Here is a 16,277-nt window from a genome sequence, read left to right as displayed (position 1 = left end):
CAGGGGGGAGAGAGAGAGAGAGACAGGGGAGAGAGAGAGAGAGAGAGAGAGACAACTGGGTTGGAAAGTGAAAGGTTTTTCAGTAGGTATGAAGGGGATTGAGTAATAAAACCACAAAAGGTGGAGGCTTTATAATTCTTCAGGCCCGTTATTGTTCAGTCTGACAAGTATTTAGTGATTATCTCTTTTTATTGCCATTCAGGAGACTTTACAGGATAATTATGGATAATTACACATGCAAGGCTGCCATGAATAGCCAATCTCTCCGAGCAGAATGGCTCTGCTGTCTGTTATTCCCCATTAGCTGCCTATTGTCTGAGAGTGTGAGGATTCGTGTCAGAGAGAGAGAGAGAATTGAGACCTATATAGCTTTTTAAATCAGCCAAACTTAATAAGGCAGAGAGAGAGAGAGAGAGAGAGAGAGAGAGAGAGAGAGAGAGACAGAGACAGACAGAGAGAGAGACAAAGACAGAGAGAGAGAGAGACACACACACATATAAGCATGGAAAAACAGAAAGAGACACGTACACAGAGAAAGCGAGAAACAATGAGAGAGAGAGAGAGAGAGCCACAGACAGAGAGAGAGAGACAGAGAAAGAGGGAGAGAGGAAGTGAGACAGACTGGCAGACCAAATCATATCGAGAGAGAGAGAGAGAGAGAGAGAGAGAGGGTAGAGGGGCTGAATGATGAGGGAGAGAGACATTGAGGGGGACAGAGAGGGAAATACAAACACACAGCACAGCCCCTCCATCACCTGGGGTGCACGTCCCTCACAACAACAGCACACTGCAATTGACTAGCACCCTCACACAGAAGGGAAGCTCCACAGAGAATCACAGAGAGAGAGGGGGGAGGGGGGAGAAACACGAGGGGAGATAAAATCCAAGTTAAAAGGGGTCAGGTTTAAGGAGGGCCCTTAAGGAAGGGGGAGGGGAGAGAGAGGGAGCGAGAGACATAGAGGGAGGCAATTCCTGAGTTAAGGACACCGCCCCCCCCCCCCCCCCCCAGGAAGCTAAGGGCATTGCCCCAACTGGGAATCAGGGAGGATGCTTGCGAGGCTAGGATTGGAGGGGAGCAGGGGACCAGAGGGGGGGACAGAGATAGGGAGGGGGTGTAGGGGCTGCAGGGGGTGACAGAGATAGGGAGGGGGTGTAGGGGCTGATAGAGATAGGGAGGGGGTGGGAGGATGGAGGGGGTGACAGAAATAGGGAGGGGGTGTAGGGGCTGGTGGAGGTGACAGAGATAGGGAGGGGGGTGTAGGGGGCTGGAGGGGGTGACAGAGATAGGGAGGGGGTGTAGGGCTGACAGAGATAGGGAGGGGGTGGGAGGCTGGAGGGGGTGACAGAGATAGGGAGGGGGTGTAGGGCTGACAGAGATAGGGAGGGGGTTGTGGGGGCTGGAGGGGGTGACAGAAATAGGGAGGGGGGTGTAGGGGCTGACAGAGATAGGGAGGGGGTGTGGGGGCTGGAGGGGGTGACAGAAATAGGGAGGGGGTGTAGGGGCTGACAGAGATAGGGGGGGGGTGTGGGGGGCTGGAGGGGGGTGACAGAAATAGGGAGGGGGGTGTAGGGGCTGACAGAGATAGGGAGGGGGGTGTGGGGGCTGGAGGGGGTGACAGAAATAGGGAGGGGGTTGTAGGGGCTGACAGAGATAGGGAGGGGGTGTGGGGGCTGGAGGGGGTGACAGAGATAGGGAGGGGGTGTAGGGGCTGGAGGGGGTGACAGAGATAGTTTCTCTGTACTCAGACCGGAGTGTGGTGTAAATAGTTGATCAGCTCCCTGGCTGAAGTGACCATTAATCATTCACTGTGTCTTCGACTGCTTTTATCTGACCTGGGTGGGGGAGAGTGGATGGTCGGGGTTCAAAGGTCAAAGGGTGTGGTGCCATTAACCGCATGGCAACTGCCGCCATTTTGTTTGGTACTTGGAGACACTGGTGACCCATTCCGTTCCCCAGTTGGCGCCAGGGGAGTGGTGAGGTGGGGTGGTTTTGGCTGCTGGAGGCACGGTCTCAGGGGGAGAGAGAGAGAGAGAGAGAGAGAGACGGGGCGGCCATTTTGGATTGCATTGGCAAAGTGGGCTATCTCTGGATTAGCCTTAACTCTGCCCCCCCTGAAGGTTCCTGGCTGCCCCAGTCTGCAACCCGCAGGTGGCCTGACACCGCATTTATTGCCCCGGAACGCCCCCTCCCAGTTGCCCGCCACCCCTCGAGAAGGGGAGGAGAGGTGAGCCGCCATCTTGAACCCTTCCCTCTTCCCCCCACCCACCTCCGTGTGGTGTAGGGACACAGGGGAGGGAGGGAGCCCCAGGATTCTGACCCCCCTGAAGGAATGGCCGATATATTTCGGGATGGTGTTGGGGGATGAGGGGGTCTCGGAGGGGAAGGTGCAGGGGGCTGGTGTTCCCCATGTATCTGCTACCCCCCCCTCACCCTCCAGGGGGTTAGAGGTGATGGGGTTGGGGGGAAGGTGCTGTCTAAGGAGCCTCGCTGCAGTGGGTCTTGGAGACGGTACACCCTGCTGTGATTGGGGGGGGAGGGGGTGTTTGTGGGTGTGGGGGGGGGGCAGTGGGGGGTGTTTGTGGGTGTGGGGGTAGGCGGTTGTTTGTGGGTGGGGGCGGGGAGGTGTTTGTGGGGGGGTGGGACCTGCTTTGTCCCCGGACGGTGTCGAGCTTCTCGAGTGTTGTCGGAGCTGCCCATCCCCCTCCCCACCCAGGGGCGAGTGGGGAGTATTCCCTCACCCCCCTGACTCGTGCCTTGTCGATGGTGGGACAGGCTTTGTGGGGGAGGGAGTCAGGAGGGGGGTTACTAGCTGCAGGATTCCCAGCCTCTGACCTGCTCTTGGAGCCGCTGGGTTTATATGGGGCTGGGTCCGGTTCAGTTTCTGGGCAACGGGACCCCCAGGATGTTGATAGTGGGGGATTCAGTGATGGTAACACCATTGAACGTCAAGGGGGCGATGGTTAGATTCTCTCTCTTGTTGGAGATGGTCATAGCCTGCATTTGTGTGGCGCCGATGTAACTTGCCGAATTGTCACCCCATGTTGCCCGGTTCTTGTTGCGTTCGGACATGGAACATTCCGGGGTCTGAGGGAGTGGTGAATGGAGCTGAACACTGTGTGTTCATCGGCCAACACCCCTCCCTCCCGGCGGCTCTGCATTTCTGTAGCGCCGCAAACCCCCTCCAGCCTCCTCGCGCGCGGTCGCTGAGAAAAGAACGCTCCCTGCCCTCGCACAGCAAGATCCCACTACTGGGCTCACCCCCCCCCCCCCCCACCCGCTCCAGGCGTCCAAAGGGATTCTGGGATGGTGGTGGGGGTTGGTGGGGGAGCTGCGGTCTGAGGTGGGGATGTGAAGTCCTCAAATCTCGCCCCTCCCCAAAATCCCACCTCGGCATCTGCCGAAACTCCCCCCCCCACCCCCACACTCTTTCCAAAACATACTCAGAGTCAGGACTTGGGGATGGGGGTGGATGGAGCGGGCGCTATATCAATGTAGGGGTGAGAGCGGAGGGTCAAAAGGTCCCCTTGGACTGCATCCCCCTCCCCCATTTCCCTCCACCCTCACGGAAAGGAAGGTCCCCCTGGAGTTTATGGTGGTCATTACCTCTCGTCAGGGATGAGTCAGGTGTGCGCCAAATGCAATTCCCTGCTCTCTGGAGCCCCCAGTGCTCAAGCGGGAGATTGTCACTACAACAGGAGCTTTGGGGGAAAGGGGGGGTAGGGGTTGCACTGGTCAACTGACCCCCCACCAATGTCTCAGAAGTGATATTCAACTGTGAAAGTCTGCATCTCTGTGAATTTTGTCTCTCTCTCTCTCACACACACTTTATCTCTCTCTGATCCTCTCTCTCTCCCTGACTCCCTCCCTCTCTCTCTCTGATCCTCTCTCTCCCCCCATTCCCTCTCTCTCTCTCTCCCTGACACTCCCTCCCTCTCTCTCTCCCCCACATTTTATCTCTCTCTGATCCTCTCTCTCCCCCCATTCCCTCTCTCTCTCTCCCTGACACCCCTCTCTCTCTGATCCTCTCTCTCCCCCCATTCCCTCTCTCTCTCTCTCCCTGACACCCCTCTCTCTCTCTCTGATCCTCTCTCTCCCCACATTCCCTCTCTCTCTCTCTCCCTGACACCCCTCTCTCTCTGATCCTCTCTCTCCCCACATTCCCTCTCTCTCTCTCTCCCTGACACCCCTCTCTCTCTGATCCTCTCTCTCCCCACATTCCCTCTCTCTCTCTCTCCCTGACACCCCTCTCTCTCTGATCCTCTCTCTCCCCACATTCCCTCTCTCTCTCTCTCTCCCTGACACCCCTCTCTCTCTCTCTGATCCTCTCTCTCCCCCCATTCCCTCTCTCTCTCTCCCTGACACCCCTCTCTCTCTCTCTGATCCTCTCTCTCCCCCCATTCCCTCTCTCTCTCTCCCTGACACCCCTCTCTCTCTCTCTGATCCTCTCTCTCCCCACATTCCCTCTCTCTCTCTCTCCCTGACACCCCTCTCTCTCTGATCCTCTCTCTCCCCACATTCCCTCTCTCTCTCTCCCTGACACCCCTCTCTCTCTCTCTCTCTAATCCTCTCTCTCCTACACTCCCTCCCTCTCTCTGTGATTTTCCCTCTCTCTCATTCCCTCTGGGAAAGATGGAGAGTGGGACAGTGGGAGAGGGAGGGGGGGGGAGATTGAGAAAGAGAGAGGGACAGTGGGGGGGGGAGAGAGATGGAGAGGGAGAGTGAGTGAGAGAGACAGAGAGGGGAAAGAGAAAGACAGAGAGAGAGAATGAGGGAGGAGAGAGCGCGGTAGATGGAGAGAGGGATGGGGGAGAGAGAAAGGGGTGAGAGTGTGTGTGAGAGAGAGAGAGAGAGAGGGAGGGAGAGACAGAGGGTGAGAGGGTGAGAGAGGAAGGGAGGGGGAGATAGAGAGGGAGAGGGAAAGAGGGAGGGTGGGGGCAGAGAGAGGGGGAGAGATGGAGAGAGAGGGGGAGAGATGGCGTGAGAGACAGAGAGAGAGGGAGGTACGGAGACAGAGGGAGTGTGATAGTGGAGAGAGAGAGAGGGGGAGGGAGGGAGACAGAGAGGGAGAGGGAGGGAGCGAGAAAAGGAGAGATAGGGAGAGTGGGAGGAGAGATAAAGAGAGAGAGAGAGAGAGGGGAGTGTGGAGAGAGAAGGAGTGTGATAGTGGAGAGAGAGAGGGGGGACAGAGAGGGAGAGGAAGGGAGCGAGAAAAGGAGAGAGAGGGAGAGTGGGGGAGAGATGGAGAGAGAGAGAGAGAGAGAGACAGAGAGAGAGGAGGATGCGGAGAGAGAGGGAATGTGATAGTGGAGAGAGAGACAGAGAGAGAGGAGGATACGGAGAGAGAGGGAGTGTGATAGTGGAGAGAGAGACAGAGAGAGAGGAGGATGCGGAGAGAGAGGGAGTGTGATAGTGGAGAGAGAGACAGAGAGAGAGGAGGATGCGGAGAGAGAGGGAGTGTGATAGTGGAGAGAGAGACAGAGAGAGAGGAGGATGCGGAGAGAGAGGGAGTGTGATAGTGGAGAGAGAGACAGAGAGAGAGGAGGATGCGGAGAGAGAGGGAATGTGATAGTGGAGAGAGAGACAGAGAGAGAGGAGGATGCGGAGAGAGAGGGAATGTGATAGTGGAGAGAGAGAGAGGGGGGGAGGGAGGGAGCGAGAAAAGGAGAGAGAGGGAGAGGGAGGGATAGAGAGTGCCATTGAGGAACATTCCCTCTCACTGTGAAAGGCAGCGATCGAAAGTTGGAAATAGAAGGCAGGATTTTTGCGATTAATGTCATTTTCATATGCAGATGAGGCTGATTTAGCCCGTTAATGAGCGTGCAGAGGGGACTCGCTGTGGAGTAGGTTCCCGACGTTAGTGCGCCTGAAGGCAGGGGGAGAGGGGAGAGGGGATAGGGGAGGTGGGAGGTGGGGGAACAGCTCGTAATTAGACTCAGAGCCATTGTACCAACCACGTGCTCATCAGCGTCGCCTGAATAAACACTCTCTCAATGATCAGGATAATCTCCCTGCTTCACACCCCAGGGAGAGAGGTGTGTGGGGGGGGGGGGGACACGGGGCTACGAGGTGGGTGGGGAACACCACCATTAACATATGCAGATGGGAAGCGTTGCTAAATTAGCGACCGGCTCCCTCGACAGTGCCCAAGGCTATTACAGACATTGTCACCAGATCCACCACAACTCACCTTAATGTTCGACGCATCTCAGCTCCTGGATGGGGCATAGTCTGCACACAGATCCCCACCCCGAACCCCTCGATTAGATTCCAGTCTGTATCTCCCTCCCGGGGATCTGTTATTCTGTATATAAACCCCACCCCGAACCCCTCGATTAGATTCCAGTCTGTAACTCCCTCCCAGGGTATCTGTTATTCTGTATATAACCCACCCCGAACCCCTCGATTAGATTCCAGTCTGTATCTCCCTCCCGGGGATCTGTTATTCTGTATATAACCCACCCTGAACCCCTCGATTAGATTCCAGTCTGTAACTCCCTCCCAGGGTATCTGTTATTCTGTATATAACCCACCCCGAACCCCTCGATTAGATTCCAGTCTGTATCTCCCTCCCGGGGATCTGTTATTCTGTATATAACCCACCCTGAACCCCTCGATTAGATTCCAGTCTGTAACTCCCTCCCGGGGTATCTGTTATTCTGTATATAACCCACCCCGAACCCCTCGATTAGATTCCAGTCTGTAACTCCCTCCCGGGGTATCTGTTATTCTGTATATAACCCACCCCGAACCCCTCGATTAGATTCCAGTCTGTAACTCCCTCCCGGGTATCTGTTATTCTGTATATAACCCACCGCGAACCCCTCGATTAGATTCCAGTCTGTAACTCCCTCCCGGGGTATCTGTTATTCTGTATATAAACCACCCGAACCCTTCGATTAGATTCCAGTCTGTAACTCCCTCCCGGGTATCTGTTATTCTGTATATAACCCACCCCGAACCCCTCGATTAGATTCCAGTCTGTAACTCCCTCCTGGGTATCTGTTATTCTGTATATAACCCACCCGAACCCCTCGATTAGATTCCAGTCTGTAACTCCCTCCCGGGTATCTGTTATTCTGTATATAACCCACCCCGAACCCCTCGATTAGATTCCAGTCTGTAACTCCCTCCCGGGGTATCTGTTATTCTGTATATAACCCACCCCGAACCCCTCGATTAGATTCCAGTCTGTAACTCCCTCCCGGGTATCTGTTATTCTGTATATAACCCACCCCGAACCCCTCCATTAGATTCCAGTCTGTAACTCCCTCCCGGGCTTTTCAGCTTGGCCCCAGGACCCTGAGAGAGGAGAAAAGGTGTCCTGGGCCTGGTGTGGAAGTCTATTATACCAGAGGCTTTTAGCCTCGTACCCAGTCGTTGTCATGGCAACACCTTCAGGGTATCCCATCGCCCCCACAAGGCCTTCCCTCTGAGGCTGGAGTTGTTAAATGAGCACCTTCCAATCCCTTCTCCTCTCAGGATCACGTCTGTCGTCTGTCACCTGATGTCGGCCGTGCTGTGGGGCCACCTTACATCAGGCGGCCATTCGGCCCCTCCTCCTCCAGCCTGTTACACACAGGAGCAGGAGGCCATTCAGCCCCTCTCCTCCTCCAGCCTGTTACACACAGGAACAGGAGGCCATTCAGCCCCTCCTCCTCCAGCCTGTTACACACAGGAACAGGAGGCCATTCAGCCCCTCCTCCTCCAGCCTGTTACACACAGGAACAGGAGGCCATTCAGCCCCTCCTCCTCCAGCCTGTTACTCACAGGAACAGGAGGCCATTCAGCCCCTCCTCCTCCAGCCTGTTACTCACAGGAACAGGAGGCCATTCAGCCCCTCCTCCTCCAGCCTGTTACTCACAGGAACAGGAGGCCATTCAGCCCCTCCTCCTCCAGCCTGTTACTCACAGGAACAGGAGGCCATTCAGCCCCTCTTCCTCCAGTCTGTTACACTCAGCAACAGGAGGCCACTCAGCCCACCTCCCACTCCTGATATCCCATGGGTTGCCAGAGATCTCTCAATCTCCCAGGGTCCCACACCGATTAGGAGAGCGTTTCAAAACTTTCCCTCCACAACTTCTGGGATCTGGGACTCCCCTCACCATCCCCCCACACCCCCACACCCCCAACACTCTCCCATCAACGCCCCTGCAGCCGGGCTCTGGAGAAACAGTATTTCTCTCTCTGTCTCTCTCTGTGTCTCTCTCTTTCTGTCTCTCTGTCTCTGTCTCTCTCTCTATGTCTCTCTCTGTGTCTCTCTCTGTCTCTCTCTCTCTCTGTCTCTGTCTCTTCCTATGTGGCTCTCTCTGCCTCTGTGTGTCTCTCTCTCTGTCTCTCTCTGTCCCTCTCTCTCTGTCTCTCTCTCTCTCTCTGTCTCTCTGTCTTTCTCTCTGTCTGTCTGAGTCTCTCTCTCTCTCTGTCTCTCTCTTTCTGTGTGCGTGTCTCTCTCTGTCTCTCTCTCTCTCTCTGTGTCTCTCTCTCTGACTCTCTGTCTCTCTCTCTGTCTCTGTCTGTCTGTCTGTCTCTCTCTGTCTTTCTCTGTCTCTGTCTGTCTGTCTCTCTCTCTGGCGGGGGGGGCGGCGGGGGTGGGTGTTGGGGTTGGGGTTAGGGCTCCTGAACATGGGAGTGACTCCGGGAAGGGAAGGAAGGTGACAGACGAGGGCAGCTGGAGGAGGCCTGAGGTTTCAAGGAGACTCCCCCCCCCCCCCCCCCCCCCCCCCTCACCACACCCACCACGAGCATCTCCTCGAGCTGGGGATGGCGGAGAAACAGGGAATGTCTTTTTTGGAGCCCGGGGGGGGGCAACTCCAACAGTCAACCCTCTCCTCCCCCCCCCCCCATATTGTCCAACAGTGTCCAGCGACGTGCAGGTGAGGGTGGATTGGCCTGTTCGGGATCCTGTGAGCGCCAACCTCTCGGCGTTCCTGAGGCCTGAGGCCTAGTCGCGCAGTGAAGCCTGGCCTCGCTCCGTGACCTGATTCTGCTCAGGTGCTGACACATCACGGTGGGGAGTGGGGGGGTGGAGGTGGGGTGGGGGGAAGCAGTTCTCCCGGCTCCCAACACACTTCATTACCAGGGACTCGTGTTTCAGTTGATTTCCCGGGACTGCCAAGCGCATCAGCCTCATCGGCCCAATTAAGGCTCGCTGGATTGATTTGTTCACTTTCCTTCCTCATTAGCTGTGTCCAAAAAATTGCTTTATCCGTCTCTCTGTTGGGCCCAGCTGGGGCCTGCTCTGATGCTTTTGTGTTGCCAGGTAAAATATGCTCAGCTAAAAGCATTTTGCCTTCCTCTCTTGACCCAGTTCATTCCCTCCAGAACTGGGCCGAGCACCCAGGCTCTCTCTCTCTTTCCCAGGCCTGCTCAGCTCCTTTTCATCGCAGCCAGGACAGCGAGAGAGGCTCAGAGCTGTACAGCAGGGAAATAGGCCCTTCGGCCCGACACGTCCATGCCGACCCAGATATCCCACCCCAATCTAGTCCCATTGGCCGAACCTTGGCCCACATCCCTCCAAACCCTTCCTATCCATGTCCCCATCCAAATGCTGTCATTGTCCCAGCCCCCACCACTTCCTCTGGCAGCTCATTCCATACACGTACCACACTCTGTCTGAAAAAGTTGCCCCTCAGATCCCTTTCCCCCTCTCACCCTAAACCTATGCCACTCTAGTTCTGGACTCCCCCACCCCAGGGAAAAGACCTTGTCTATTTACACTATTCATGCCCCTCATGATTTTATAAACCTCTATAAGGTCACCCCTCAGCCTCCGACGCTCCAGGGAAAACAGCCCCAGCCTGTTCAGCCTCTCCAACATCCTTGTCAATCTTTTCTGAACCCTTTCACAACATCTTTCTGATAGGAAGGAGACCAGAATTGCACGCAATGTTCCAACAGTGGCCTAACCAATGTCCTGTACAGCCGCAACATGACCTCCCAACTCCTGTACTCAATACTCTGACCAATAAAGGAAAGCATACCAAACGCTGCCTTCACTATCCTATCCACCTGCGACTCCACTTTCAAGGAGCTATGAACCTGCACTCCAAGGTCTCTTTGTTCAGCAACACCCCCCCAGGACCTTACCATTAAGTGTATAAGTCCTGCTAAGATTTGCTTTCCCGACTCAGGCGACTGACTGTGTGGGGTTTGCACATTCTCCCCGTGTCTGCGTGGGTTTCCTCCGGGTGCTCCGGTTTCCTCCCACAGTCCAAAAATACGCGGGTTAGATGAATTGGCCATGCTAAATTGTCCCATAGTGCCCAGGGATGTGCAGGTTAGGGTGGATTGGCCATGCTAAATTGCCCGTAGTGTTAGGTGAAGGGGTAAAGGTAGGTTACGCTTCGGCGGGTCGGTGTGGACTTGTTGGGCCAAAGGGCCTGTTTCCACACTGTCAGTAATCTAATCTAATCTAAAAACAAAATGCAGCCCCTCACATTTATCTGAATTAAACTCCATCTGCCACTCCTTGGCCCATCTGGTCCAGATCCTGTTGTAATCTGAGGTAACCCCCTTCGCTGTCCACCACACACCTCTGATTTTGGTGTCATCTGCAAACCTACTCAGTCTACTACTTTGTGGGCGGCACGGTGGCACAGTGGTTAGCACTGCTGCCTCACAGCGCCCGAGACCCGGGTTCAGTTCCCGCCTCAGGCGACTGACTGTGTGGAGTTTGCCCGTTCTCCCCGTGTCTGCGTGGGTTTGCTCCGGTTTCCTCCCACAGTCACAAAGATGTGCGGGTCGGGTGAATTGGCCATGCTAAATTGCCCCGTAGTGTTAGGTAAGGGGTAAATGTAGGGGTATGGGTGGGTTGCGCTTCGGCGGGTTGCTGTGGACTTGTTGGGCCGAAGGGCCTGTTTCCACTCTGTAATCTACCTCCTGCGTTTGTGACTGTCGTGTTGAGATAATGATGTGGAGGGGCCGGTTTTGGACCGGTCACACGACGCCAGGTTAGAATCCGACACTTAATTCGCGAAAGTACTGGCTTCTTGATTAGACGACTTACAGTGTGGAATCAGGCCCTTCAGCCCGAGCAAGGCAGGCTAGTGAGGCAGGATGATAAGGCCCAGAACTTAGGCCAGACGGTCTCAACCGATATTGAACAAACCGAGGTTTCTGTTCAATGTCTCGTTCGACACTGTGATCTTTTGCGATGGACTTTGTAGACTTACTTCGGGAGCAGTGTCCGAAAAGCCAGGATTTTCACAAATTAAACATGTTGGATGGTAGGAGGAAGCGAGAGCTGCAGATGCTGGAGATCGGAGCCGAAAAACGTGTTGCTGGAAAAGCGCAGCAGGTCAGGCAGCCATCCGAGGAGCAGGAGAATCGACGTTTCGGGTGTGAGCCCTTCTTCAGGGAGGTATGAAGCCTCACTCCAAGGCCTCTGTGCTCAGCGACAAATCTTCAGTATTCCTGAAGGAGGGCTCATGCCCGATTCTCCTGCCCGTAGCCTGGCGTTGCGCGATTTTTATAGAAGGGAGCACCGCTGGAAAAACGCAGCAGTTCTGAGCAGCACCCGAGGAGCCGGTGTGACGGGGCACGGTGCCTTCGAAATGTCCCCTCTCCTGCTGCCCAGGTACCGATCTCGCCTCTGACCTCCAGCGCCCGCTTTTCTCCCGGTTTTGCGGGGTTTTTTATCTCAGCTCGTTGAGGGAAGCGCTTTGGCACGTTGGCGTTCAGCGAGCGTAGGGGTCAGGAGGCCGTGTGGCGGCTGGATCGGGAGGGTCGCTTTTGGAATACTGCGTTCGGTTCCGGTTTCCCCCGCTCGACGAAGGTAGTTGTGAAACTTGAAAGAGTTCAGAAAAGATTTACAAGGGTGTTGCCAGGGTTGGAGGGTTTGAGCTACAGGGAGAGGCTGAACAGGCTGGGGCTGTTTTCCCTGGAGCGTCGGAGGCTGAGGGGTGACCTTATAGAGGTTTATAAAACCATGAGGGGCATGGATAGGGTAAATAGACAAGATCTATTCCCTGGGGTGGGGGAGTCCAGAACTAGAGGGGCATCGGTCCCCCATTCTCCCCCCACTCCCCATGGGAGCGAGCCCCCTGTTTACCCCCATCTCGAGGTTAAAGTGTTTCTGCTGATTGATGTATTAATGACGGTATTAATGAATTGAACTGTGCAGCAGAGTGATACAGAGAATAATTAACATCACGCTGGCGAGAGAAAAACTCAAACACGGTCTCAATCGAGTCAGCGGTCCCAGTGACATGAGTAATGAGGAATAGAGCTCAGGGGCAATGAATCGTTCAGCTCTGAGAGAGGGTCCTGGAAACGTCTGGAGGGATACAGCGACAGGCCAGAGGCTTCCTGTCAGGGCAAGGATTCGCTGGCAATCACAGCCTCAAATCCTCACCCAGCGCCCAGGTAACGGGCACTGTCGGAGGGTCAGTGCTGAGGGAGTGGGCGCTGTTGGAGGGTCAGTGCTGAGGGAGTGGGTGCTGTCGGAGGGTCAGTGCTGAGGGAGCGGGTGCTGTGGGTGGGTCAGTGCTGAGGGAGTGGGTGCTGTCGGAGGGTCAGTGCTGAGGGAGCGGGTGCTGTGGGTGGGTCAGTGCTGAGGGAGTGGGCGCTGTTGGATGGTCACTCCTCATCCACAATCAGGATTTGATTCATGCCACTGTTTATGGGATCTTGCTGTGCAGATATGGTGCTGGTGTCCGAATGCACTGTCAGTAAATGAGTACAGACTAAGGTGGCAACAGTGCGCTAGACAAATTCAGGGCTCTGCTTTTGGTGGAATGTTCTAGAAGGTGCGGAGCCAGGGACAGCAGCGTGGAAAAGATGGGGTTAGATACTGAGTAAAGCTCCCTCTACACTCTCTCCCCGCCATCCCAGGGACAGGGACTGCACGGGGTTAGATACAGAGTAAAGCTCCCTCTACACTGTCCCCCCCATCCCAGGGACAGAGACAGCACGGGATTAGATATAGAACAAAGATCCCTCTACACTGTCCCTCTAATTCCAGGGACAAGGGCGTTAGGTACAGAGTAAAGCACCCTCTACACTGTCCCCCCCATCCCAGGGACAGGGGCAGCACGGGGTTAGATACAGAGTAAAGCTCCCTCTACACTGCCCCACCATCCCAGGGACAGGGACAGTCAGGAGAGGTTAGTAATGGACGAACTCTCTCTGTGTCAGACGGACGCACTCCGAGGCCCTGCTGTTTGTCCCTGGTTCCACTTTAAGAGAACTGTGCAAAGGCAAGAGCTGTTTTTTTTGCCTGATTACACTAAATGTTGCTTAATTATAGAACGCACTGTGCAACATATGCTCCCTTAACAGGGGATGATCACACCATTTAATTTGTCCTTCTGCTGTGTTACGGGAGCGCGAAGGGGACGGTTTTCCATCTGTGGGCTTCGTTTCCATCACCTCCCCGAAGACCTTTCGCACTCAGCGAGTCCAACTTGGCCAAGGCGGCGGCCATCTTGTCGCCCCGTCTCCCCGGCAACTGAACCAGGGTGTCGGTCCAGGGGAAGCTTCCAGTCCGGCCACTGTCAGCTCTCATTTGTTTGAACGTCGCCGTCTCCTCATCCAGAAGGTAAAAGGTCACCGCGCCGGGAGGGCACAGCGGAAGGGCCCGCTCTGGAAACTGAGCTCAGGCTTTCCTCGGTTTGAGGCCGTTCTGGGGCCTCGCACGAGTTCAAAGGTTACGGGTCGTTCTCCAGGGCGACAGCGGGCACAAGGCCCGACCTGATCCACTCCCGGTCTCAGTCGACGGCAGAACAGGCCAACTCCAGAGCCTGAGGCCTACTTTCTGTTGGTCAAGGGTGACTTGCTGAGCCAAGAGTGGGAATGGGGGATGCATTGGCTACACTGACAGTGCCCACTCCCTCAGCACTGACCCACTGACAGCACCCGCTCCCTCAGAGCTGACCCTCCGACAGTGCCCACTCCCTCAGCACTGACCCACTGACAGCACCCGCTCCCTCAGCGCTGACCCTCCGACAGTACACACTCTCTCAGCACTGACCCTCCCATAGCGCCCGCTCCCTCGGCACTGACCATCTGACAGTACACACACCCTCAGCACTGACCCTCCCACAGCACCCGCTCTCTCAGCACTGACCCTCCCACAGCACCCACTCCCTCAGCACTGACCCTCCGACAGCACCCGCTCCCTCAGTGCTGACCCTCCCACAGCGTCATTGAGTGTACTCGGTGCTGGCTGTTTGAAAGTGCTCTCTGATCAGTCCTGGAACACCTCTCCACCCTCAAAGTTGCAATTCGTCCTCCCTCCCACCAATGGGTAGCGGTTTCTGCCTCCTTATCCCCCCTCGAAAATCCCTCTCCTCCCCACCGCGATTACGAACGCCTCTGTTCACCAGCTGTCGCCAACTCCGCTCGGAAATGAAAGAGCCTCTCCCTTCCGTCTCTCTCTCTCTCTCTCTCTCTCGCTCTCTGTGTCCCTCACCCCATTCCGTGAAATCTCCCTCCATCACCCTCTCTCCTCCATAGCGCGGATTTCCACCCTCTGAAGTCAGACACTGCCCTCAAACTGGGGCCTAGTCAGGAGCTTGCCAAAACGGAGCCTGAATTGAGCGTCAATCCTCGCCCTCTCTGCCTCACCCATCTGGCTGCATTTTGCCATCGATTATTTGCGAAACAATTTGAAAAGATATCTTTTATTTTTTTTTAACGCGGCGTCCACATTTGGACACCGCGCTGCTGCGAACCCACGAACGTCTCTCGCGGGATTTCTCCCTCAGAAGAGACGGGCCCTTGTCGTTCCCTCGTCTCTCGAGTATTTCGCAACCGAAATAGCTCCATTTTTCCACCTGTCTCCTTGGCCCCCCCCACAGGAGGGTAAAGACCTTGGCTGATCACCCTTTCCATATCCCTCATGATTTCGTAAACCTCCACATGGTCACCCCTCAGCCGCCTGTGGTCCAGTGAAAAAACATCCCCGACCCTCCTTCTAACACAAGACATCCATCCCTGGGCACTACAGGACAATTTAGCATGACCAATCCACCCTAACCTGCACATCCCTGGGCACGATGGGACAATTTAGGATGGCCAATCCACCCTAACCTGCACATCCCTGGGGCACTATGGGACAATTTAGCATGGCCAATCCACCCTAACCTGCACATCCCTGGGGCACTATGGGACAATTTAGCATGGCCAATCCACCCTAACCTGCACATCCCTGGGCACTATGGGACAATTTAGCATGGCCAATCCACCCTAACCTGCACATCCCTGGGCACTATGGGACAATTTAGCATGGCCAATCCACCCTAACCTGCACATCCCTGGGCACTATGGGACAATTTAGCATGGCCAATCCACCCTAACCTGCACATCCCTGGGCACTATGGGACAATTCAGCATGGCCAATCCACCCTAACCTGTACATCCCTGGGCACTACAGGACAATTTAGCATGGTCAACCCACCCTAACCTGCACATCCCTGGGCACTATGGGACAATTTAGCATGGCCAATTCACACTAACCTACACATCCCTGGGCACTATGGGACAATTTAGCATGGCCAATCCACCCTAACCTGCACATCCCTGGGCACTATGGGACAATTTAGCATGGCCAATCCACCCTAACCTGCACATCCCTGGGCACTACAGGACAATTTAGGATGGCCAATCCACGCTAACCTGCACATCCCTGGGGCACTACGGGACAATTTAGCATGGCCAATCCACCCTAACCAGCACATCCCTGGGCACTATGGGACAATTCAGCATGGCCAATCCACCCTAACCTGTACATCCCTGGGCACTACAGGACAATTTAGCATGGCCAATCCACCCTAACCAGCACATCCCTGGGCACTATGGGACAATTTAGCATGGCCAATCCACCCTAACCTGCACATTCCTGGATAATATGGGACAATTTAGCATGGCCAATCCACCCTAACCTGCACATCCCTGGGCACTATGGGACAATTTAGCATGGCCAATCCTCCCTAACCTGCACATCCCTGGGCACTATGGGACAATTTAGCACGGCCAATCCTCCCTAACCTGCACATCCCTGGGCACTATGGGACAATTTAGCATGGCCAATCCTCCCTTACCTGCACATCCCTGGGCACTATGGGACAATTTAGCACGGCCAATCCTCCCTAATCTGGACATCCCTGGGCACTACGGGACAATTCAACATGGCCAGTCCATGCCAAAACCTGCATACCCCAGAGACTCATTGCTGAGGGAGTGGGCGCTGTGGGAGGGTCAGTGCTGAGGGAGTGGGTTCTGTGGGACGGTCCGTGCTGAGGGAGTGGGTGCTGTCGGAGGGTCAGCGCTGTGGGAGTGG

Source organism: Hemiscyllium ocellatum, chromosome 50 (genome assembly GCF_020745735.1).
Source record: "Hemiscyllium ocellatum isolate sHemOce1 chromosome 50, sHemOce1.pat.X.cur, whole genome shotgun sequence".
NCBI classification, from domain to species: Eukaryota; Metazoa; Chordata; class Chondrichthyes; order Orectolobiformes; family Hemiscylliidae; genus Hemiscyllium; species Hemiscyllium ocellatum.
The sequence above is the reverse complement of the archived record's forward strand: the minus strand, read 5'-3'. Positions refer to the sequence as shown.